The 27,164-nt window shown below is 40.4% G+C and overlaps 1 long non-coding RNA gene across 1 annotated transcript; it reads right to left on the bottom strand.

Annotated features, from left to right (window-relative positions):
- Positions 1-1,557: 1,557 nt before the first annotated feature.
- On the bottom strand, positions 1,558-24,397 carry LOC130250085 (uncharacterized). Its single transcript, XR_008839899.1, has 3 exons — positions 24,266-24,397; positions 12,805-12,996; positions 1,558-3,473 (listed from the first exon to the last, which is right to left on the bottom strand). It is a non-coding gene; the product is annotated as an uncharacterized LOC130250085 (long non-coding RNA).
- Positions 24,398-27,164: the final 2,767 nt, after the last annotated feature.

Genomic DNA, 27,164 nt, shown 5'->3' with positions numbered 1-27,164 from the left:
GTCAATCCATGCATTTTAACATTAAATCTTCTGAATATCAGAACACAGTAATATCTATGGACAGTCCCTGATGTTGTAGAGGTCCAAAAGCAAAAATGTTTCTCTCTTACAGCCTCTGTAGAAGACCATGCTATTGCATTTATCTCCCAAGGCCCTTGATGTTGAATGCAGGCACTTTCTAGAAATCCCAAACAATTTTTAAAACTGAAACTCAACTCTAAAATAGATGTGGGAGATTAATGGGGTAGTACAAACTGAGAGTCCTCAAAAATGTCTCTCTCAAATTCTTTGCAAAAACAACCCTTTGTTTGTATTCCCAGTTTCCTTAGTGTGCTAAATTTTACAGCACTTGTTGCAACATTTGTACATCTTATTTTTATGTTCTTAAAGTAATTCCCATTTCTCCTCTGTAACTTTAAGGCACTTCTACTGTTTCAACTATTTTCATTCTTATTTTCACCTCCAGTTTCAGCTACTCAGAAATACAAGTCATTATAACAGCAAAAGAGCAAAATACTCCTCAGCTTCAGCATCTTATTTTGTATTTTAGAGGTGTGTTTAATTTGATGTCCAGTCTTGAACAAACAAGTGCAGTGCAGGAAGAGAAAATTTCGATGAACCCAATCAGTCAAGAGGCCAAGCCTCTCAGCTTTCTCCAGACTCCTCTCTGAACAGGTGTTTGCAGCTTCACTGGGTAAAAGGAATCACAGATGCAGATTATTTCATGCATAGAGGAGGGGGTAAGCCCTCCAAATGTTTAAACAGTTGTTCTTTGTATGAAGGAAAACATGAGCTCAAGCAATTCTGTTGAACACAGCTGTGAGTTCCGAGGGAAGCCAGCTCTCGACCAGGCCAGTGCAATGTCACCAAGGACTTTGGGGTATTGCTGATAAGTGATCACAAAGTGCTGAGGAACACCACAGGCAAGCCAAACACTGGACTTTACAGACACTCCACCTGCTCACCAAGGGTCAACCCTAGTATTTTACCACCAAAGGCAGCTGTACCTTGCTCCTGCACATACAGCTAATGCCAGCCACCCAAAAGCAGTCGCTGTTGGCCACTGTGTCACTGGATCCCCAGCCTGGTTTTCATTCAGGTATTTCTCTCTGCTGCAAAACACCAGGAACTGATCCATGTCACACAAGGAATGGTTGCTGGCTTCCCATGAATAAGATGAGGTCATTTGCTTGCTGGACATCAGGCTGACTTGTCAAATCTGCCTCTTCTGTTCCCAAACTTCACTGCTGTGTTTGTGAACCTGTCCTGCCTTATTGTGCAACAGCTGCTTCAATTCCTTATCCCCACCAGAACTGCACAGATACTATGCCAAATTCCCATCACCCCTTCCCAGATATCCCAGTACTGCAAGCTCACCTGGGATTAATGTGTAAATATGCATTTGGACAACACTACAACACTTACCTTCTTCAGCTGCAAACAACAGCCATGTTTCAGACATGTTAGTATGTTCAGGATTTAGCATTTTATGAATAGAGAAAGAAGATTCTTTCATTTCAAACACTTGGCAAAAAAAAAACAAACAAAAATACAGTATGGATTTTAAAATTATTTATTTTCTGTGGTTACAAGCCACTTCAAATTATTTTCATCTGCTGACATGTGACAGCTGTGTTTGAGTACATGGATTAGACACCAGTACAATATGAAGGTACACACAAGTTCAATTCCACAAGACTGGACTGACAAACTGCACACGAACTAAGCTTATTAAAAAAAAAAAAAAAAAAAAAAAAAGGCAGCACTTAACTGGCATGTGGGATGGTTGACAGCACTAACCAAAATGAACACTAGATTAATTATAAGACATTTACTTTGAACAAAGAAGTTTGTTAACAAAAAACACTTCCTTTCTTCTAAGCCTAAATACTATCTAGAACTAAGAAATGCTAAATATTTACAGCAAAGCAGACTTGGAAAACAACTACCAGATTATTTTTTTTTAAGAAATCAAGCTCTGTAGTTTCTGCATCAAAGTCCTTTTTATAAATATACAGCCATGATTTATCAAACCAAACAGACAGTTCTTTTTAAAAAAGCAATTTTAACTGAGGTTGTATTAGGTATGCAAGTTGCTTTAAAAAACTTTGTAGAGGTGCTAGCAATGAACTAGATCAATAAATAAGGTCACAACCTTCCATCATCCTATGTCACCAGACAGAACACAGGGTAAGAAACAAAATGGTTACAGCAATGGAACCATCACAGAAAAATGGCTTTCCTTGTTTCACCTTTGGTCATTCACTGACAAATTCAAAATCATCACCTTTCCAATGCTTGGTAGTCCATCTTTCTCAGAGCTAAGAAATCCTCCTACTTTTAATTCTGATAAGTGAAGGAGAAAATAATTTACTTTTTAAAAGTATCTGTATTTTTGGTCATAATCATCTTTTACAGAACCACTATAGTGAAGCTAAACAAATAAATACCTAGGTTTGGTATACTATCACTTACAAAGTCTTTCATTTAAGTGTTAAGGAATGAAAAAAAAAAAAAAAAACCCAAAGCATTTTGGGAGACAAAAGAATGGAGAGCTAGATTATTGGAAGAATATTTTAAACTATTGGAAGAATATTTTTTGTATTGGCAGCAGTTACTCTCATTTGCCATCCCTTTAGAAACAGAAGACTAGAGTGAAACAAAGAAGGAAAGAAATCCCAGGCAAGATCCAGGCAACAGCATGTGGCTGTTCAGGAACTGAACCAGTGAAGACTTACTTTTGAAGGAATACTTTCAAAAGCTGTTATTGCCATAAAAAGCAAACCATAGTGGGGGCACCACAGACAAGGACATACACTGTGGATTGGGAGAACAGCAAAACCAGACTGGGCAATGTGTTTTTAACCTTTATTTTGGTCTTGGGTTATGCCCAGCTAGCAAACAATTAGGAGCACAACCTTCTCACAAGGAGACTCAGAATACAGAACTCCAGAGGAAACAATAAAAAGCAAGGCACAGCAGGTACACACAGGAGCCTGCTATTTGCCAGTATTGATAATAATTTGTCCTCACAGCCCTAAGTAACAAAAGCTGCTAAAACAGACAATTGATAAAGCAATGAAGGGTTCATGGGTAACTGTAGTTCATCACCACTTGCCATTCCAAGAAAGCCTAATCCTGTAGTTCATGCCACAAAGCAGCAAAGAACTCAGCTTTGAGCAACTCATGCACCGCTCAAGATTTCCATTTCAGACTAGGTTTCAGGAGATCACACCTACCAGCCAGGATGATTCATGGGGAGGCAATTCATCTCTGTCTATAGAAACACTGCTTGACAAATATAAATGCTCATGTGTTCTTGACAGCTTCTTCTGCTGTTGTCCAAGCATAGCCAGGTGCAGCAAACATCTGACTGAAAGCTGGAGCTGGTACAGCTTCCAGTCGGGGATGTTTACAGCAACAGACTACAATACATCACTGCAAGGGCCTTGGTGCAGAGCAGCTGGTCACCTCTAGGAGAGGGAAATAAAAAAAGAAAGGATTTAAGACAAACTTCTGTAGCATTCCAGCCAATTACTGTGCAGCTAATATTGAAGAAAACACATTTTTACATTCAGTAGCAAAAGTACAGTTTTAGATTAACACACACTTTACATTAAACTAGTATTTCTAAATGTAACAACTAGATTAAAAATTCTCAATTTCAATATATATTTTAAGATGTCTTTAGGTTCAAATATATTAATTCTTATTTATATATTTATATTTATTTATAAATATGTTTTATTTATGCATTTAAAATAGACCAAATAATTATTAGCTAAAGATACATTGACTTTACTTCCCTATAGGCTCATTCCTGGAGCTCTCAAAAACCAACTTTCACTTTGAACTTTCCCATATATTTTGAAAATTACTACCCTCTCATAAATATTTATGTTTTTAAGTACAGCTCTATGCAAAATTAAAGACAGAAGCAAAAACAAGCCATGTTCATAATGAAGTAATACCAGAAACAGAAACTTGACAAAATTCTGAAAATATTTACCCTCAAGGTCAGAATCCTGCATGATTAGTTTAAAGCTCTAATATGACCAACTGATTAAAATAAACCCAAACCAAACCCTCTCTCTTTGGGTAAGCATTAAAGGAAAGGGATAGGGTGAGAGGAAAAGCAACCTCAGGATGGAACCGTTTCACTCCCCATCTTCAAGTTTCTGTCAAAACTCTCACAAGAGTTGCATTCAGTTCTGCAACAATATCTTCTCTAAGTTAAAAGAACCTTTATAATATTAAAATTTAGTATTTCCACTGTATAATACTCGAAGAGGAAATAGTGTACAGTACACCAAAGTACTTTACAGAAAGCATTTCACCGGGTTAGTTGTTGCATTTTCACCTAATGCTCTGATTTCACGCTGTGGAAATGGGAGCATTCAACCATTCGGGCTTGATCATATGCACAAACTTCTTAGAAGCCTTAATTTTGTAGTTTATAGCAGAATGCCTTCCTCCCACTAACAGAGCTGTAAGCAGAATGATATATTCCCCATTTAGCAGTCCTTATCACTTCCAAATGAAAATAATTTTTCAAGTCACAAGTTTTCCAGTGCCAGCTTATATGTAAACTTCAGCAATTTAAGTTGCTTGTTCTCTGTTTAAACCTCCACAGCAACTCATACAACCAGAAATTGTGGCAAGGAGTTTAAAACTGAAGAAAAATTACAGTATTCAAGATTTCTTCAGTAACAGGCACCCAATCACATCCAGTTTTCAAAGAAAGGTTTCCCTCTGCAGCAGGAGAAGTTGTTACTAGTAAGTGAGCTTGGTTATTACAGCAGCATGCCAAGATTAACGAGGAGGTGGCATGCAGTCACTATGGATACCATGCTGACCTTCATTATTTTTGAGAATAAATAACTAAAAAGCCAGTGGTCATTTGCAACAAAGGCCTCTTCAGGCTGTTCCAAAACTGAAAATTCCTATTTTACATTGGAAAGAAATAGGCTATTTCATGCAGAGGTAAGCACATGGTATTTGACTAATTAGGCTGCTGAGCATTAAGTTGCAATGAGCCATTTCTTTGGCTGCTTTCCTTTAACACTTCTTAAGGAATAATGAAGGTTACTACAATGTCACCTGCCCAAAGAGAACAAACTCTCCACAACTCTGTTTAGTTTTGTCATGTACATCATCACAAAATTGCCAATCTACACGACAATGACATCTCTTGCTTTACTGAATTCACTATCAACTATAAATACTTGCATAACAAGTAATTATATTTGTATAAAAGGAGTTGAAATTTTCATTTCCAAATATGTTGTTAAAAAAGGCAAAGGCATTACAGGTGACAGTACAACTACATGCTTGAAAGACACCAATTTCTAGAAAAGTTCAATTAAAACTGAAGCCATACATTCATTAAGAAGCATCTTCAGCTATTTTCCCAACCACTTTCTTCTTTTCAAATAAAAAAAGTGGAGAGCATACTCCAATCTTCCTTAATGGCACAGCCCTCTTGTTTTTGTAAAGACTAAAAGCTCTGGAAACAACCACGATTTATTCTAATATCACCATAAGCTGAAGAACATTGGCTGCTGACTTCCATTAATGCCTTTAACTGTTTTTCTTGAGAACAGTAATAAAAGATACTATTCTTTGAAGTATGAAGTCCTCTCCTAACTCCACACAGAGAGGACACAGGGAATGCTGCAGATCTTTAATACTTCTTCTGACACCTGGAATTTACCTCTTTGTTAATAAAAGCAACAGAATAAAAAGTTGAAATCCTTGTTTAACTACCAGAAAATTTTGGATGCTGGCTGTTGACTTCCCTTGTGAAGTTCTTCCTACTGTATTTACATTTTTGTGCAGTTTAAGAATCCCTTTAATAGTAAGGATTTAATCCTCAATTTTCTTCTGGTCAATATGCATGACATTAAAAAAAAAAAAAACCTTATGGGATTTCCCTCACAGAAAAGTCAGGATTTAAGAGACACCATTACAATACTGTTTGTGTTCCTTCACCAATTCCAAATCAAAGCCATGCAGATCACAAAGCCTCCATCATTAATTTACCAGTCACACTGTACCTTTCATGAGCACCTTGAGCAAAAAGTCCAGCAAGACATGAAGGAGGAAAAAGGAAGAAAGAAAGAAGCTGAGGAGACAAACACTGACAGCTTCCTCCTTCTCTTCCCCCACATCTTAAGACTTCATCACTCTGCATCACCACTGAAACTCACTCTATTTGGGACCTCAGTCACCACATAAAAATAGTTAACTGCAAATGGAGCCCAAGGACCCTTTCTGTGTGTGTATGCTCATTTGTGTGTGTTTGCAGCCAGATCTTGTCAGTCAGTCCATCTGTCAGTCAAAGCAATTTAGCCTCAGATGCCTGATGCAAGCACAGAGTGATGAGAAATGACAGAGGCAGACAGATGCTCACTGCTGCTATGAGGTTGGTTTTTTTTTAAAAACATGCATATTGACCTGAAGAGAACTGAGATTTAAACATTAAACCTAATTATTAAAGGGATCCTTAAAATGCAAATAAATTGAAATACAGTAGGAAGAACTTCACAGTGGAAATCAAGAGCTTCCACTGTGAACTGCAGTGAACTTCTGACACCCACACAGAGTTCACTGTAGCACTACAAGTTAACAATACCCATTATGAGGAATTACAGTGAAGTAGGAAGTGTACACAAGTAGTTTTAACACTGCATTTTCAGAAAAAATCAAATTCAGCTTCTTTTTATCACTAATACTTACACAGTGCAACTAACAAATTCAGCACAAGAGGAAGAAAGACCTTCTAAACCAGGACATGAATTCTAACACAATGGAAGAGATTGAATCTAACTTTACCAATTGTAAAGAAAGAGGAAAAAAAGTGTCTTTGTATTTTAAACATGTCCAGGAAAGCATGAAAGTAAGATGTTACTGGCACACCTCAGATGGAATTTTAGTGAGGGCTGGATGCACACACCATATGTAATTAGTTCAGTAAAGCAAACAACTGGAAGTCTGTGTGGTAAAGTAATTATTTTTATATGACAAAAAGAGTTCTGAGGAGGACAAACTACTGAAAAAGGATAATGGTGTAAGCCAAAATAAAGTTCAGATCCTGATTCAAGACTGCCCCATATCTCAGTCTGAACAAAGTTCGAAAAAGTCTTAAATTTAGTGTGCTCTGCCTAAGAATGACAGCAGCAGTTAGATATCCCCTTCTTCACCACCAGTCTCATATTCCTCTGGCTGAGTAACACAGCTCAGCCTAAAGAAACCATATGTTTATTTATGGAACAGCATCTTGGCTCTTCATTGGGTGGAGTACCATACCCAAGATGTTATTCAGGCAAATTAAGTCTTTATTTCAGGGAAGTTCTGCAGTAACTAGTAATCTCTACAGTCACCACAGGAGATAGGAAGTGGCTAATTCAAGATCGTTTTGCTTTAAAAATGAGCTAAAAAAATATTAAAACTCATCTACCACACTAAAAAGTTATCATAGTGAACTACCCTCATATAGTTCTAAGCAGTAGGTAACCAGCAATCAAGAACAGAAGAAAGAAGAAACAGTATTACCACCCTTACTTGTATTTCTCTTCCTCAGTACACAGTCATCTAGCAGTTTATATTGCTATGGGACATACAGCAACATGCACTGTTATTTTCACTTCCTAGATTTTAAGCTTTTTCAGGACAGCCTCATCACAATGCACAAGAGAAACCTGAACAACAAGAACTACAAAATTAGGAGAAATGGGGATACTATAAATGTATTAGGCCAGATTTCACATAAAGATTCTATCTTTCCCTCAAGTTTCCATTTCCATTCCTCAGTGTCAGCAAGAAATTTTGATTACACAACCTCAGTAGGTTTAACATTATAACTCATTACTGCTATCCATGGCATAGATCTAATTTCATAGTTTCAGCTATTTACCTCTTTTAGTCCCTCTTACAGGAAAGGAATTTTTGTCTCATTCCTGGTAAAGATCTACAGAGAAGCTAGATTGCTCAACGTGGATTCTTGCAGATATTTAATAATAAACTATTAAAAAAAAAAAATAAATCACTAAGTATTTCCAGCTCCCTCAACATGATACATCTTCATGTTATCCTGAAGTCTTCCAACTCCAAATATGGGCCCATAATCTGTCTTTTCTTCTTCCAAGGTAACCAATCTTGCTGATCTGAGATGACAAAGCTGCCTGTAAAAACTGGGCTCTTTCACTTTAAAGGTATCTTTAAAGCATAAGATTCGGAAGATCCTCCAATCTGAAAAAATACAAAAAAAGTTCATACCAGTAGTCTGATTGGTCTAAGAGGAAGACAGAAGCTCAAGGACAAAAAACAACCTTAAACTTGACAAGAAATAGAAATGAAGAATACACCTAATAGATGTTCATTGTAATGCCCTCTAAAATTAATCTAAATACCAGGAATGGTAAAGATTGAATTATTTGTAGTAAGTTCACTACTGAAGCCCTCCACACCTGTTGACTCAAAACTGGCTCAGCATGAATAGAAAAAACCTCCCTAAAAAGACAGAAATCAAAAAATCTATATAAATATGTCATTTGTTACGTAGGTTGCTGGTTGGTTGGGGTTTCGAGTGGGTATCAATTGAGTCTGGTGTCGCAGACTCCAATCAATGACACATTTAGCACACTCCTTCACTTAATGACTTTTCACTCACATTTGCAATTATAATTCTCTGGTGATATCAGCTGCCAACAATAGTTCTCTGTAGTGCTGTGAGAGAACAAGTAGAGAACTGCAAGCAGACAAAGTCCCTTTGCTTACCTTGCTGAACAAGGGCACATTTGGACAGTCTGCTAACAGCAGGGTCCAACAAGTAAGTCTGCAGCAATTACTAAATTGCTGCAGGAGCTGGTAAGGACCAGTGGCACAAGGAGATCCACAGGGAATGGTCCCATTTTAAGGATAATCCTCTGTGAATGTATTCCAATCCTTCCATATGAGTATAGTTGCAAATATGACAAGTCCTGGCATCACCACACTGAATTTTTAAAGCAGAGTCTGGAGGCTGCTGCTGCAGCCTGTAGATTCTGATGAAAGTACAGTGTTCACAACCACCTATTTTCCCTGCTATATAAAGAGGGCTCAACTGTTCCACTGCAATTAAATCCTGAAGGATATCACACTGAGAAGCAATCTATACAGCAGTATCAATCCTAACCTTGCTCTCAGAGCATTTACACTTTATAAAATTACTTCAATGAAAATAAGCTCAACCCAGTAAGTATGCAAGTCACAAACATCAGATAAGTGCACAGCACTTGGATTTACAGAACATCTTTGTTCTAATGCACAGGTTGGTTCTTTTTAAAGAAAGTCAATTACTTGTTTTGCAATAATACCCAGGAGATCCATTCTTTTAAGCATACTCATAATCCTGCTTCCACAGAGGAAACAGCGCGCACCAGAACAGCACAGGATCAACAATCTCAAAAACAAAACCAAAACCATACAGCATGAACTATTACAAAGCTCCTTTCAACTACTCTCATACTGATTATCTCTATTTAAAATGCAGATTTCACCAAGTCCTTCTCAGAAAATAATTTTCAGGATTTACTGACAGTAATTGGAGCCAGACACAGCGCCCTGGCCAAGCAGCTCATTTTGAAAACATTAACTCCATATTATAGAATCAATCTTACATCAGATCTGACAAATAGACTTGGAAAATTACTGCTTTCAGAGCCTCTCAAACACCATCTCCCCCAGAATCAAGCTACCTCCTTCAATAATTTATAAGAAACAAGAATTAAAATAGACCTTCCTAGTTGGCAAATTTGCTGAGGGTATAACTGATAAATTTGAGTTGTTTCCCTACTTGGAACAACATAAGAATTAAAACTTTGTTAGTGGACTAATACAATATGAGAAATACAGCTTTTTGAAGAAGACAGAAGTAACTTTTTGTAGGATTTTTTTTGTAAATAATGAAAATAATTTTTGATTTTCATACTGACTGTTAAAAATTTTACTTACTAACTACTAAATTAGTTGTGGGTTTTTCTGTATTCTATGCAGAATTACCCCAAGATTCACTGAATCATAGAATATGCTGAGTTGGAAGGGACCCATCAGGATGATGAAGTCCCACACCAGGGCCTGCACAGGACACTCATGAATCACACCATGTGCCTGTGAGTGCTGTCACCTACTAAAGCATCATGGCATTTACAGGAGGTTCCCACACTCTTGTGCCTGAGAACTCAAAAGTATAGAGTCCCATTAGCTTCTGGAAGGAATATGGAAAAAGTCTGGACTAAATTAATTTTGATAATCTTAAGGAGTTTTAACAAACATTTATGAAAGGCAGAGCATACCAAATATCTGGGGGACTCTGATGAAAGTTGAATGGCCCAGAGAACATTCTTTGGCTGCAGGACAGGTCTCCCACCACAGACCCACCTGGAAGCTGAGGTGCCCAGAGCTCCATGAACAGAAGAGGAGCTGGCCTGGAGAACTGGCCAGATCTCTGGATCACCCAGCTGCACCTCGGCCAGGCAGGACTCCAGGGGCCATTCCAGAGCCTCAGACACCCACCAGCCCCCAGGAAGCTGGGGCAGAGCACTCTCAGCAAACTGGCAGGGGATGGGAAAGTGGAGGGAAGCAGGGAAGAGAGGGATCACACAGGGAATGGCAGCACTTCCACAAACATAAACATACACGGATAAGCCTGAGTATGGGGCCAAAACAAACATCATCAGGCCCAGGGCAGGAAAGCAAAGCTGTGCCCAGGGAGGAAAGCCCCATTTCCCCCCAGCACAGGCTGGGGAGGGCTGGCACAGCACCAGGCTGCAGGAAAGGGAACAGCAGCCTGCAAGAAGGGGGTAATCCCTGCCTGGCCAGACCCTGGCAAGGCCACTCTGCACCCATCTAGTGCCCAGGTGGGGACCTCACTTCAGCAGGAGACTGAGGAACCAAGGAGGCAGAGGGAGAGGGGCCTGTTATCTCTGGCACACAGCAGGCTAGGATCATCTGAGAGCTGTCTACACCAAGATGGGAGCTGTAAAGGCAGTGCAGACAAATGCTCTCAGCCCTGGCAGACAGGATAAGGAAGAGCAAGGGCCACAAAAGGCACCATGGAATATTCAGGTTGGACACAATGACAATCTTTTTCACTTGAAGATTGTGAAGAGCAGGCACAGGTTTCACACAGTGGCCATGGGTTTACTGTTCTTGGGAGTTTTCACAGCTTTAGGGGTCAAAGCCATCACTTATCTTACCCAGGGCTACTTCTATCCCTGCTCTGAATGAGTGGTTGGATCAGAGACCCCCAGAAGCCTCTTCTGACCATTACACCTGCAACTCCATAATATCATTAATTCCTGTAATATATTTCCAGCAACTATAGCCTTGATTATATAATTGTCCTCAGACATAATGAAGTCAATATTGGGTATAGAACTATCCATAGATTACATCAGTACAGTCTTTTCTATAAATAACCAGGTGTTATCAATAGATTCCACTGCCAGCAGGTCCAACAGTTCTGAAACCACAAATATTTGATGTTAACACTATTTTTATCAGCTGATGCCAAATATTTAAAAAAATAAATTACAGAGAAAATAGAAGTTGCATACCTAAGCCTACTGTATTAAATATGCTGCCAAACATTATCCCATGGTCACCTCTGTAGATGACTCAATATTCTTCCAGAAAAAGAGCCTTTCAAGATTACAATTTTATGTCAGTGTATTAAAGAACTAACAATATGATATTTTTACTTAGCTTTCATGCAGAGCTTCCTCAAATTTGAAAAAGGTAGCAGAATGTTTCCTACAATACTCTATTTTGAACACGAAAACTCTGAAGCAGTACACAGGGATGCCTTACATTTAAGGACTGACTACTGATTGTCAGCCTCTGTTTTTTCCCAGCAAGTCTCATTTTTGTTTCCTCCCTTTAATCAAAATTAAACCATTTACAGTAAACAAACAGTTTAGAAGTAACTTAGGAGCAGAAGGACTGGTTTCTACAACTCATTCCCACGACAGTGAAGTTTAAGCAACAATTCAAAGCAAACAACAAAATAGCTTGGTGAAGGGGAAATCTAGATCATTACCTGACATTAAAATCCTGGGGTTTTGGTCCTTCTGGTGCAGCAAATCTGAAATTCCCACACTGTCACCAAGTTTCAAACTAACAATGAGAGCTACTCAATTTTTTCGAGGTTAGTAGCTAAAATGAACTCTTTTCCTTGTGCTGACTGATGCTTTTCACACCTTTTGGTTTAACTAAAGCAGTCTTCTCAAAAACACAAACCCCAACCCTCTGCCACATTAGTACTGCATTAGTACTCAAACTGCAACAAAAGATCTGCAAAACCAGTTTGTGCTGAAGACATATTTAAACTACACATACCCCAGGGTATCTCACTTCAGAACAGGCTCTAATCCTGCCTAAGGTCTATATCCATAAACCAAACCCATCAGTGAAGTCTAGAAGCACATGCATCAACTCTGATTCTTCCAAAACATGACTTGCATGTTCAGCAGAATCAGCAGCAAAGAATGTCAGTACCCAGCCTACAGTGACAGGCATCCTGGGGATAACAACACACAGTTGTTCTCAAGTTAATCTTGAAGCAATTTTTATTAGCTCTGCAAAATACAGAGTAATACAAGAACCTAACAACTACACGCAGCTGAATTCTGTGTCACACCTCAAACAGAAAACAACTGCACAACAAGAACATCATGTAATGCAACTTAGTATCGCTTTATAATTATCTTAATGGGAGAGGCTGTTGCACAATGACTGTTCCAAAACCATGAAAAGAATACTCACACCACAGAGCCTGACTACTGGTACACTTTCAGGATGGTTTAAATTGAACGTGGCAAAAGCACTGTGACAGAAAGGTAGTCATGTTTCTCTGTCCTCCAGCGGAGCGATTCCTATTTCCTCCACCACCCAGGAATTTCTGGATTTCATGATGCAAGTTACTTGGACAACCACTATTTAAGCTGCAAAATAATCCTGTAAGAAAAAATAGAGAAAGAAAGATGAGTTTTCTGCAATAGCAGGCAGATGATCTTAATCACCAAAGAGCAGTTCAATCCTCAGCACTGACAGGAAGGTACTGCATAGGCCAGGACTGCCTCTTTTGGTGGCAATACAGTGATAAACCAAGATAGGTGAGTTCTTTAACCACAACAGAACCTTCCCTTCCCACGGCTCCTTAAAAAGAAGAAATACTTAAGACATTTGTATCAACATTTTGAGTGGGGAACAGTAATGTGAGCAAGATGCAGATCTCGGAGAAAAAGTGAACAACAAAAAATTAATTTTGAAAAAAATCACACTTCCTTAACTTTGCAACCATTTAGATGCAGCTTCCTTGCCTTCCAGGAGGAACCTCACATTTGAGGAAAAAAAAAAAAAAAAAAAAAATCACCAGAGGAACATCAATTTGCTTTCCACTCTCCTCATCGAAGTTCACCCCCACTGCAAGTCTGAACACTGTCCTTCAGCCTCTTTTGTTAACACTGCACATTAACATGGAGCTCTTCCCACAGGCTTCTGTGCCAAACACAGTCAGCAGACTCCACCTCCATGGAAATCAGCTGAGCAATTCCACAGCAATCACTTCTCCTAAATGCTGGAAGGAGTCCCAAGTCTGTTTTCTGTTCCCAGTGCTCCACTTGCCAGTACTTGGTACAGTGCAGGTTAGTCCCAAATGCACTCGGCCCTTGGGGAGGCCAAGGCAAACCAAAAGAACAGAAGAATAAACAAAAACCTTTCTGGGTAGTCAAGAGCATCTTAAAGCACCTCAGGCAAAAATTCCCCTGAAGACTCTGCTGGTATAACATGTTTCTGAGTATTAATATTCCCGAAAAATATCTGTGAAAACCTCTACCAAGGGATGTGGTTCTATCCTCCTTCACTGATTGGAAATGACACACGTGCTGCTGACACATGAGCATCAGTTACTTCATTAGGTCAAGGGTAAAGCTCTGCAGAATTAGCATGAGTGATGCAAGCCAAGCCCAAGAGCAGAGCTCCCATAAAGAACTGTCATTAAATCTGGAGTTTTTACACTAAAGATTTTATTTTATATATAAGAGCCTGAAATAAAAGCTCATTAAAGCTAGGCATCAACCATAACAAATCAGCCAAAAAAAAATTAAAGCTGCCCACCTCATTTAACCATATTTTCATATGAAAAATGTTTACAAGGATAGAAAAATAAGCAAACATATGGCTCTTCATAGGAATCCTGCCATACTCAGTCCATGAACCAGACCATGTTCCCTGGAAGAGGATGGAGGTGCAAGGATGCTTGTCCTTAAGACAAGTAAGTCCTTAAGACTTACTTCACCTGTTTAAAGAGCTAAAAAGTTCATTCAACTTTCCACAACAGTTACCATTTGCTACAATTGCTGTTTTAAAAGCCAAACAAAAATACGTAGCTGAAGAAAACTCCCAAGCTGTTTGGACACTGACTAAACTCTGTAATTATTTATCTTCCACAGCCTCTTTTGAGGTGTTTACCTGCAGGTGCAGGACAAGTTACTGAAAGCAATTTTTAGAGACACCTACTGTTCCTACTCTTTATGCTGAGTGACTAGCTGCACATTCTGAGTCAGGAGGTTCAAGGCCAGGCTGGATGGGCTTTGAGCAAGCTGGTGTAGTGGAAAGGTCCCTCCCATGGCAGGAGGTTAGACTGAGATGGTCCATTCCAACACAAACCATCCTGTGATTCTGTAACTGTAGCACCACAAGCAGAGTTCAATGGAGACCATATTAGCTCAACAGAAATGCTGTAAAAACATCTAAAAAAATTCCTCTGAGTAATCAATTCAATTTAAAAAAATCAACTTTATGTGCAGTTTGTATTCTTCTTCCAATGTGAAGCATTCAAATGTAAGTGGTGCTAGAGTAAAAACCATCAGCCGTAGCATTTCTAGAACAAGTAGATTTTGTGAAAATTGCTAAAACTTAACTTGTACCATGGGACCTACAAGCAGCACACTTAAGGAAATGCTGCAAACACAGGCTTCCAATCATTTGTATACAATAAACTCAAGCACCATAACTCACCATTCTTGCACAAAGCCAGTCAGCTGCCTTAGGCTCCACTTCAATGTCAGAAACAGTTTCGTAGTTGGCAAAATCTGTCAAGCTCTGTACCAAGTAAAATCTTGCAGATACCAATTCAACTAAAGTATTACTTAAAAGTACAACACCTCAAACTAATTATATTTTACAACTTAAACCAGTAGCTTGAAAGACAGGAAACACCACAGAGTTATCAATAGTCTGTACACCACAGTGCTTCAGTCTCCAATGATCTGCAAGTCCCATCTGTGCAAAGAATAACCAGACAGCTAAAATAACTTGATTCTACAGATGACTGAAGCAAACAGCCACACAGTTCAAGTTACCAGCAGATTATAAACTGTCTAAACTATTTAGAAATAGATTTGTAGTGTACCAGTAAGCTGACAGAAAACTAGTAGTCACCTTCTCATTTAAAGTAGGCAACCTAAGAAAACATTACCCCTTCTCCCACACACCCCCCTCCCCCCAAAAAAAATTATTAACAGTCTTTGAAAATTGCAGCAGAGGTTTGGTTTTACTGAGATGTCTGATACTTTGAGGGGAAATTTAAAAGTAGTATTATGCATTACAGCAATTCAAACTGTGCAAATAAAGGTCTTGTTTTTTAATTTCTATATAAGCAAGAAGTCAGCTATCATTAACTACAACATGAAGGAACTTCACACTGAAGTTCATGTTGTGTAAGAAAGGGCAACAAACACACCAGACTTCTCCCTGATCTTGTAATATGCAACTTCACATTAACACACAGAATCACAGCTTCCATCAGTTTGTTAGAACCAAGGAATGTTTAAGTACACAGATTCATTATACTTTGATGAGATTTTACTGCTTCTAGTTAATATTTGGCATAACCTGACTCTTAACTGAAACATCAGCTTAGCAGACCCTGATCTAACTAGTGTGTTTATCAAGGCAAGTCATTCAGTCACCATATTCAAAGCAAAAAACTCTTCATGAAATTTTAATTAGGTTTCTGAACTCCAAGCAGTCATGCAAGCTGAAATCAAATGAAGAATGCAAGACCAAACAATCATGCCTAATCACATAATATCTTAGGATATCAACTACTACGTTCATTTTATAATTAATAATATTAAAAGCATTGGATCAGATGTGGCAACTCTTCTTTTCAAAAAAAGAAAGGAAGATAAAATTTACAGATGAGTAGTTTAAGAAAATATCACAGATTTCCTTGTTAAAGAATGTCTTGTATCACAGCTGAGTCAAGTCTGAACACTCCAAGTTCTGTTCAGCTAGAGATATGCACACCAATCTTCATAAAGCCCTAGAAATCACCTTCACCTTCCTTAGCATTTCCTTGAAATACTCCCTTGATATATTCAGAACAGATGAGGTGCAGATTGCAGAAAAACTGTCTGCCCTGATACCAGAACATTCCCAATGTTCCAGTGACCTGAAAGTACCTGATCCTGTCAGCAGACAGCTTAGCTGTCCCACTGCAAAGGGCTGTGTGAAATTTGTCCTTGACCTACAGGGAGATACAAGGGTTATGCTCATAGAACCACCACCAAAGAAAACATTCCTGAACACTGCCTTATACTGGGATAAAGTATACACCTGTCAAACTAATATTAAAAATTAGTTAGCTGTAGTATTTCTTATCTTAACCTAATTTGATAGGAAAAAATTTATTTACTTATCCTTCTACAAGTGAGTGAAATATTGATTGCTTTTAAGTTAAAGTTTTACTGGCTAAATTTACTGAACAATAATTTAAGATAAGCAAAACTCCAAAAGAAGCAGACTAGGGAGAAGATGAGAAAGAATATTTACAAGCATCATCTGTGTATAATCAGATAATTTAGCTAAAATTTATCAGCAGGGCTAAAAATGTATCACATGAGGTCTCCATAAAATGCTTGATACTCTCTGAAAACATGGAGTCAAGGCAAAACCCACTACACTAATCATATGAGCATGTTGCAAGCATGTTCATTAAAACACTGATGCATATCAAGTATGGACCAGCCAGCCAGCAAAATGAATGCAGATAGAATGAAAAAGCAACTCTTTCAACACAAAGGTGCCCATCTCCAGCCAGAGCCCTAGTGAGGATGAGGTGAAATAAAGATGTGATGGAAAACTCAGCAATTTTAACTTTGAATACTTAAAGCTAACACTAATGAGAGACTATTACTGGCTTGTCAGGCCCAACATCAGAGACCTGCTTTAGAACCACAGGTAAGAACAACCAGAAGTGTCACTATGTGTTAAACCAGAACACAACTTTCTGTCTGTTCTGCTTTTACCCCTTTTGTTTCCCATTTCAATCTTACTAAATAAGTCTGTGTCCTGTTTTACTATTTTGTTTGCCTGGTACTGAGGATATAGGGAAAGGAGACAGTTTGGTGAAGGTTAAAAAACCCACTCTGTGCCAGGGGCCCCAAGAAATACCCTGAGAGAGGTGCTTTGGAAGCTCATACACTGAGGAACATTTTTTGCCAAGCTGCAGGTCAGCAGGGCATCTTCTGTTGCCAAAAAGCACTTTCCAGAAGCTACAAATCTGAGTCTTTTCTGGGAGTTATCAACAGCACACAATGTAGCTCCCCACTCAGGCTGTGATTTCTGCATGTAAAAGTGCCCATGAAAGTGAGAGCATGGCCACTCTGAGAGGGAGCTGAGCAGTGTGGACAACAGACAGACACCAGCTCAGCCTTCAGAACACTGTGAAACACTCTGAACATCTGCAGAATGACAACCCTGCGTTTGGCTGAACCCTGCTGTATCTGCAGAGAGAACAATGAAGTGCATGAATAAAGCCCTCTGAGGCTCAGCTGGCAGTTTGATTTATTATACTCACGTTAAGCCTCCAACGTTCATTCTCTGCATAGCTCAGATACAGCAAAGGATTTGGCTTGGACTAACTTACTTTATTTCTATATTCTTTACACAAAATGCCTGTGCTCCTACAAATTTCACTAGTACCACTTTGATATCTAACATGTTGATTCAATGTGAAACATCATAATTAAATACCCTTTTAGCTTCCTCATTCCCACAGGATGCATTGTGCCCTCAGACACGAAACAATCTTATCTGGGGCACTTCTTGTGAAAATTTTAATCATTTTCCCTTTATCTTTCTAACCTTCACTTCTGCAGAAATACAGACCACATTTGTTCTACCTTCTTGTGCTGTTAAACTCTTTACTTGCTGTTCAGACTGAGACATGCTAAGACAGTGTACAAGGAGCAAACTGGTATTACTAAAGGATAACTGCTAGCATGCAAAATTATCTGTACTAAATAAATTTTAAACTAAAAGGTGTGCTGAGATCCTTCCATTCAAATGCCAGCTCAGACAAAGCAATGCCTCCTTCTTGGGAAGTAGAGCATTCCCCAGTTAGACCAGTTCACTACTGTTTTAACCTATGGAACTCACTGAAAGAGAAAAAGCAGGAACATTGTGAAACAAATATAAACAAGTTACTATTGATCAACTGGATCTCAGCACACTCTCATCCATATGCATACCTTATCATTGCTATAAATTGATATTATAACCTTTTTCATGTAAGAATCAATAGGGCAGGAGGGCTTTTTTTGATCTATTTCTGGATTTGTTTTTTTCTATAATCTTTAGCATTGCATGAGGGGTTACAAAATCAATTATTCACCAGTGCAGCCATACCCCCTGCTCTTCTTTCCATCCATCCCACACTCCAACAGTGCATCCAACCAACAATCTGGAAAAGACCACTGAGCCAGGCAATGAACAGTCAGGCCAGCTACCCAAAGAGTTTTCCAATAAATTAGATAAAGTAATTTATGTAAACAATTTATCACAAATAAATCTTACTACCTTCCAGACCTTTCCAGAAAAATAAATAAATCTATCATCACGCAGGTGGAGGCACTAAGATTTTGGGTCATTTAAATATTATTCCATGTCATGCGTGCCAAAGGTACATCTGTATCAACTTGCAGAGAAGTCTGCAACAAAGTGAACAGATTTTTTTCATGTTTTCCAGTCCTGAGAGTTCTGAAAGCACTGACCTTTCCCTCATCCCAGAAGTTCCCCTGACTATGGTGGGCATGCCTTCACCCTTATATATGCTTCTAGTTTGAAGATTTTTACCTCTCTGGAGTATGGAACACTGACCACAACAGAAAAAGATCCTCAGCACGTTCACCAAACCCAAAATGCAGCAGCATGCAACCAGCATACTGACAGTCTATTCAGCTTGTTCTCAATCTGATTATTCACATGTTTTGTACTGACTGCCATCTGCCCACTCCTCCTCCTGTCTGCCTCTGACACAGACTTTGTGGCATCTCATGAGCCTTTTTTTTAGCACTTTTCTGCACACTTCCTTCAGGACACTGCTACACAGAGGGAATAAACTTGATTGTAAGACTGTTTCCTGGAGCTCCCCAGGCATTATATTTCAAATCAATGCCAATTCAGAAAACATTTTGCCATGTAACAGTCAAAAAAGACCTATATACTTACCTTTTGTTTTAAAAACGTTTATATATATCATATGCATGCAGATAAATTATACATATTAAATACATGTATAAATATATTTACATACATATTTAAGACAGGAGATAAATTCAGAGACAAAGGCACTACTCACACTCTTTTTTTCCCCCCATTTAAACTGCAATTTGAGCACTAATCACCAGAAGATACATACCAGAGTAAGCAAACAGGTATTTTTATTTTAGGCAAACAATCCACTGCTTCATAGGACCTGACAGTTGTCTCTATTAACTCCATGGCTGTTGTAGCCAAATCTTATAATGCACTGAAAAGGATGCTGGGATTAATTATGTAGCTCCAATCTGGCCCTTTTATTAGTACCAGGAATGTTCATTCCTCAAGTTATACATGACAGTCACTTAAAACTCCATCTGGCTTTTATGATTTACACTAGGAACTTCCGTGCTAAGAGTTCATAAACATATTAACTGCACTGAGGGTTTTTCGTCCCTCTCTTAAAGCAAAAAAGTTTCCAACAAACAGCTTAAGTATGAACAAACCTGCAAGTGCCTGCTAGCACTTGGAAATTTAGGAAGAAAGAAATAAAGATTCTTTGCTTCTTTACACAAGGCTTGTTTGAAAATTTTGGAGAAATGCAAAAGAGCCTTCTCTTTACTCTCTCTGCTGCTGACCTTTAGACCTGACACCCACTGCATCCGGTGGGAAAATTTTTCCAAGAGCCAGCCTTCTTATAAATATTTTAGCAGATATAAGCATCCAGACCGCATTTTATTTGCCCATATATACTAAAAAAGATACTGATCCATGACAACATATATGTGGACTTTTATATTCACATAAGTATCTGTAAAATATAATTAAGAGAATCCTGAAATCCTGAATGTGCTGCATGAAGGTATTTTTGAAGCTTGGGGGTTTTTTTGTTTTTGTTTTTTTTACGATATTTATTTTTACAGATGCTACAAGTCTCTAAAATACAACTTCATTGCTGCCTATTCTACTGTACATGGTTTTAAAACATATTTGCATGTGCTCCATAAATAACAAAAGCACTCTGAAAAGTCTATGCATCCCTATCCCTATCTTTGGGCAATAAAAGTTAATAGTGAAAACTCAATTTCCTTCTCAAAACAAAAAATTAAGTTTCTGTTAGATTTTGCTAATAAATGTCCTTAAACTTTCAGGAACAGCTTACTTAAAGGAATCTGTTCAGTTTTCTTGAGGACTGCACCTGCTCCTTTTTAGATAGTCAGTCCCCTTGTCAAGTCCTGCATTCCTCTTGTTTCTGCACTACAATGAGAAACTGTTTTGTGTAGTAGGGAGCAGACCACTCTGGAAAGTCACGGAAAGATTTCCGTTACTGCCACAGGGAACATCAGCATTCCTCCCCAGGCACACTTCTCCTCCAGGTCAACCCTTCTTCCTCTGTAGGTGGTTCCCCTGCAGATCTATAAATCACACAGTCTTGTACACAGCTGTGCCAGATCAGTGCTCAGAAGGAAACTTTCCAGCTGCTCCAAACAAGCCATGGAGTCAGACAAGGACAGCCACGTTCACCAAGACAGGTAATCAGGAATTTGGCTCCCTCACACTGCTACAGCACTAACAAAAGAGACAAAGTATGAAACATTAGACACTGTTCAAAGAAGGTGCTCTGTTTACTTAGAATTAGATTATGCTCATTGCTTTACTGCAGGATTTTATGCCAGCAAGTTTCAGCTAGATTTAGCAAGTAAGAAAAACAGAAGAAATGTTTGGCTTTAGTGCTTATAATGGAGGGTTTGTTTCAATTTCACCCATCAAGTGGCAGTACTTTCATTATGCACGAGTAAATGCTAACTGCAAAGACAAGTTTGAAGGATCAGTATCTGAAGACACAATTCCTCCCAAAGACCTTGTAACAAGAAGTGTGCAGTGACAGTGTAATAAAAGCCTTTATCTTCCAGTCTTATCCAGGCTTCTGTTGACACTTAAGTCCTTTGGGTTTTATGGTTGTTTTATCACCAGCCATCAATGTTTTATCATCAGCCATGTAGTGGTCCATCTACGTATGACAGAGATCAAGGCTTCAGTCCAGTAAAACCTCTGCCACATGACTTCACAGTGGTTACAGCTCTATTACCAAAAGGAGCAGGGGACAAGCTGTGTGTCACTCCAAGTTATTCCTCAGATGTCTCTAGGACACTGTCATGCTCCTGGCTCATAGGAAACTTGCAGGCAGACATTTGAGACAGGCAGCAGCTCTCAACCCCTCCCGTAAGATAACGCCAGTGAATTATCATGCATGAGAACAGCAGGACAGGATGTACAGTGTGAGCTTACATAAGACACAAGGCACTGCTGGGAACCAGCACAAGTGAACAGCATAAATGGCTCAGAAAAATGCTGATGTCACTCGTGTACGTTCAGCTTGTGCTGGCCAAGTTTCTCTGCACCCAACACTGGCCTTTCTGGCTGTTTGTAAAACCTTGCAGTCTGCTCTGCTGTAGCCAGATCTTGAAAAGGAACTTGTTTTCAAAACCCTGTGTTTCTTCCTAATGAGAGCTTTCCTTAAGATGAGCAAGAATCTAAAGAAAAACAGAAAATGTAATGGAGAACTGGAAAAAGTGTGTAATTGTGTACACAAACACTTGCTCCTAATACTTACTGAGAAAACAGTTCAAGCACAACTTACCCATTTTAAAACATGACCTCTGCAAACCTACTAAGGTCAATGAGACTTACAGTAGTTACTCAGTGAGCCCTGCTTGCATAAATTAAAGATGCCTAAGGGTAGCTATGAAACCAGGTATTTGATTTTTCCAGGGCACCTACATATTAAGAATTAACAATGAATTGCCATTCTACCAGAGCAGCTTTCAGGTTCATTTTAGAAAAAAAAACACAAAACCCAAACCCAACTGAGTTGTGCTTACCTCCTCCTCAACACAAAAGCTTTCCTATTTAATGTTAATCTGATTATGGAAGTTTCATATTAAATTGAGTAGGTAAGTGAGAAACTATGCATCAAATTACTTTCAAAAAATCCCCAAGGTATGAGGCAAACAATGCTTCTTCCTGGTGTATCCTTCTACAATATTTAAAAAAAACAGAAAACACGATGAGTAATCTAGCTGCACAAGTCAGTATTGTGCAAAACTGTGAAGAGAGAAAACTTATTTCACTCAGGATTTACAGCAACTCTCAGTCGTGTGCTTGGCTGCTTCCATTTGTTTTACAGTGGCTGCACTTCAGAGCAGTGTGTGAACCATGACAGTCAACTCCTTCAGCTCCAGAACTCCTGCATTTAAGTTTTTGCCTATGAAATACTGGAAGTATTCCGATCTTCCACAGAGAGCATCCTGTAAGGTGAGGGGAAAAATACTGTTCCTAGAACTAAGATCGCCTTTTATTACAGGTATAATGAACTTATTGTCACTCCCTTTAGTGTTTTCTTGCCGAAACACCATGTAGTTCAGAGATGTCAACTATCAGGGATAATCTGCCACATTAGAAATTCATGAAGTTTCCTCAGCAGTGCAAGAGGACACCACAAGGGCTTGCCCTAGGCAAACAGAACTGGAAAAAAACCCCATCCATAAACTATTTGCAGTGTGGAACAGCAGCTCTTTGAAAGCACAAACTACATGAAAATATGAAGCACAAGATGACCACAGTGCAAATCATGCAATATCACAGGTTATTAAATGTCTTTTTAAGCAAGCTCGTGTTTCCATCAAAGTGTAGCTACTACAGTTCGCATCCTGGCTAGAGCCTTTCTACTTCTATAATAGAAACACCATCACTATCTACCCATTATTAGTACAGCAGATAAGCATTTCACAGTCATTAGTATGTTTATTTACAGGACGCTTTTGGAAAGCACCGCTATTCCCGATTCAAAAGCAAACAGAGCACTGTGCAGAAAGGCTGATCCAAGGTCACAGAGTAAGTCTGTGGTAAAGTAAGAAACTTCACCTGGTTTTGCCTTCCTGCAACTAATACTTTCTATTAATGAGTCACTGCTGCTCTTCTAAATTATTCTTTCAGCAGGAAGAGACAACAGACTGCCTGTGGCATTCAAACTCTACATGCTAATAGCAGCTCTGCTCCAGGGTTTGCTAAAAAAAAAAAAAAAAAAAAAAAAAATCACACCCAAGGGCCTTGTTCTGTGCTGTCACAGAATCCTGCTTGTGCTCTAGGCTGCTGTGGGGGAAAAAAGGAACATATATATATATATATATATATATATATATATTATTAGGTAGCCTGCCTCGTTTGTGACCCAGCTCTTTCCCTAGAGAAACAAAATCCAGTCCTTGAACAGTTTTAGTCCCTCATGCCGCAGACCACCGGACAAGGGCAAAGTGCAGGGAGGAAGGGACAGTCAACTGGGAGACAAGTTATGCAAAGCTGGGGGCCGGGCGGGGGCAGCGCTCCCTAAAGCCCGTAGGGAAAAAAAACCCACAAAAACCCCACTGCTGTTGGCGGGTCACGGAGGTCACAGCCCCGGGGGCTCCGGGGAAAAGGACCCGGCACGGGGGGAGCACCGGGAGGCTGCGGGCACAGCGCAGGGAGCCCGCTCCCAGCTCCCCCACCCCGGGGATGGACGGCCGGCCGCGACCCCACACGCCGGGAGCCTCCAACAGGCGCTCCCCGACCCAGCCCCGGCCCGCTCCTCACCGCTGTCCCCCGCCCCGAGCTCGGCCCCGGAGCGCCGCTCCTCCCGTACCTGTGCGGGGAGGCGGCGGGGAGCGAGGGGCTGCCTCGCCCGGCGCGGGTCCCGCGGAGCCTCCCGGCGGGGCCGTGCCCGTGGCCGGCCGTGCCCCGCTGCCGCCGCCGCGGCCCCGCCGCGCTCGCTGCCCTCGCCTCCCGTTTGACCTTTCCGTGTCTCCGCCGCCCGTCCCCGCCACCCTCTGACGTCACCGCCATGGCAACCAATCCCCGCCCTCTCCCGGCCCCGCCCTCCAACCCCGGGCAGGCGCGCACGCGCGGGAGGGGGCGGGGCCGCGCGCCCCTCGCGGCCAATGAGCGCGCGCCGGGGGCGGCCTGGCCCCGCCCCCTCGGAGTCACCCACAGGGCACGGAACCGACAACAACTGTATAATGTTGATACTGCACATACTTATATATGTGTGTGTGCGTATATATGTGTGTGTATGTAGATATATGTGTGTATATATACATGTGTATGTGTATGTGTATGTGTATGTGTATGTGTATGTGTGATGTACTTTCCCTTTTTCCCCCCACAGCAGCCCAGTGCACACGCAGGATTCTTAGTACAGAACAAGGCCCTTGGGGGTGTTTTTTTTTTTTTTTTTCAGCAAACCCTGGAGCAGAGCTGCTGTCGGCTGTAGGGTTTGAATGCCAGGGTCACTCTGGTATTCCTATGGGCTCTTGTGCCCGGGGAGTGGAAGATGTGGGAGTGTGAGCGCTCAATCCTTCATGGAGCCAGTTCTTCATGGAGCCAGTTCTTCAGGGAGTCAGTCCTTCATGGAGCCAGTCCTTCATGGAGCCAGTTCTTCAGGGAGCTAGTCCTTCATGGAGCTAGTCCTTCATGGAGCCAATCCTTCATGGAGCCAGTTCTTCATGGAGCCAGTTCTTCATGGAGCCAGTTCTTCATGGAGCCAGTTCTTCAGGGAGCTAGTCCTTCATGGAGTCAGTCCTTCATGGAGCCAGTTCTTCATGGAGTCAGTCCTTCATGGAGCCAGTTCTTCAGGGAGCCAGTTCTTCAGGGAGCTAGTTCTTCATGCACTCAGTCCTTCATGCACTCAGTCCTTCATGGCATCAGTCCTTCATGGCATCAGTCCTTCATGGAGCCAGTCCTTCATGGAGCTAGTCCTTCAGGGCGCTAGTCCTTAATGGAGTCAGTCCTTCATGGAGCCAGTCCTTCGTGGAGCCAGTCCTTCATGGACCCAGTTCTTCATACACTCAGTCCTTCATGCACTCAGTCCTTCATGCACTCAGTCCTTCATTGAGCCAGTCCTTCATGGACTCAGTTCTTCATACACTCAGTCCTTCATGGAGTCAGTCCTTCATGGAGCCAGTTCTTCATGGAGCCTTCGTTTGGCTCAATGGTCCCTGGTAATCCCTTCTAACTCAGGATGTGCTCTCTGATTCTGTCCTGTTCGGTTCTGTGAATTTAAATGCTGCCTTTTCTGTGCACACATTTACACAAACCCAGCTTGTGCCATCAAAGTTTGCCTGTTCCTTTCCATCTCTGGTGTTCTTCCACATCCCATGGCATTTAAGTATTTCCCCAAGGGTCAAGCTGCCTCTCCAGTGTCACAACTTAGAGCACGTTCCCATTGTTTAGAGAACATATGGGTAATTGCTTTTTCTTTTCTCAAAATACTTGGCATAGAAATCATATATGTAATATGTATAACATATGGAAGGCTGCATATTTCAATGCCTCAGTGCACAATGTCTGCATAAATGTTTTATGTGTAAATGCTTTGCTTCAAACACTTGTCAGCTGTGAGCATGTGCAGTTTGCAATGTGTGTAAGGTCAGTGTGTTTGACTCTGGGTTTGTACTTTGTTTCATGAAAGGTGTGTGCATTATCAGCATGTTCCATATTTCAGGCTTTAAGTCAAGATAAGTAGGCAGGCATGATATTTAAATACGCTATCAATTAGCAATTACACTGCCTTTCATCTGCCCGACATGCAGAACACACTGCATACTTTATGTGTGCCACTTGCTGCCATTTTTGGAGCTGTGACAAATTTCAGATTATTTTAACCAGAATACTCATTCAGAAATACAATCCTATATTCATCAAAAATACAAGCTGAGATGTGTTCATCAAACCTTTCCTGAAGGTGGATAAAAGGGCATGGATACAGTTTTCCTGCCTTTGAAATGCACAATACCTTTTTTCCAGAGTATTAAAAAAACAGTTTAAATCCTATCACAGCATGACCAGGATCTGCAGTATGAATTCATGAATTATCTGAGTCTTGCTCATTTAAAGGCAGAGTTTTAATAAGGAAATAATTTTGAAGAGACATTTTTGGCTATCACTGAATGTGTGACATGGCTTATTCCTTATCAGCCCAAGTGGATGTAGTGTTGTATTACTGACTGATAATGCTGTGGTTGTGGGTTTGATACCTGCATGGTATCACGTGGTATTCACTTAAGAGCTGGACTTAGTGATCCTTGTGGGTCCCTTCCAACTCAGAACATTCTGTGATTTTGTGAAAACTCTGCAAGTGGCTGCTGTTCAGAGCAGGGGTGTTTGGGGGGAAGGTGACTCTTGTGTGGTGGGCAGTGATACCAGCCTGTCTCAGGAGCCACGTGTGCTGGCTTTGTACAGTGGTTCTGCTGGGTGCCAGCTCTGCTGGACTTTGATTTTTCAGGGGCTCCTTTAATTCCAGTCTCCAAGCCATGAGCCTGACTGTGGCCAGCTTGCAGGAGTGTGGAGGGGATGAATTTGGCCAGTCAGGAGCAGCCAGGAGTGACTTTATTCCAAGGTACCAGACAACCATCTGGGCTGGATGTGCCTGTCAGCCTGGACAAACTGCATGTCAAGACACCAGGACTTGGACTCTCATATTTGTAATGCTGGAAAACTGCAGTGTCTCTGTTACCAACCCCCAAACCAGGAAGAAGACTTTGAAA

This window comes from Oenanthe melanoleuca, chromosome 2 (genome assembly GCF_029582105.1).
Source record: "Oenanthe melanoleuca isolate GR-GAL-2019-014 chromosome 2, OMel1.0, whole genome shotgun sequence".
In the NCBI taxonomy this organism is placed as follows: domain Eukaryota; kingdom Metazoa; phylum Chordata; class Aves; order Passeriformes; family Muscicapidae; genus Oenanthe; species Oenanthe melanoleuca.
The sequence above is the reverse complement of the archived record's forward strand: the minus strand, read 5'-3'. Positions and strand labels throughout refer to the sequence as shown.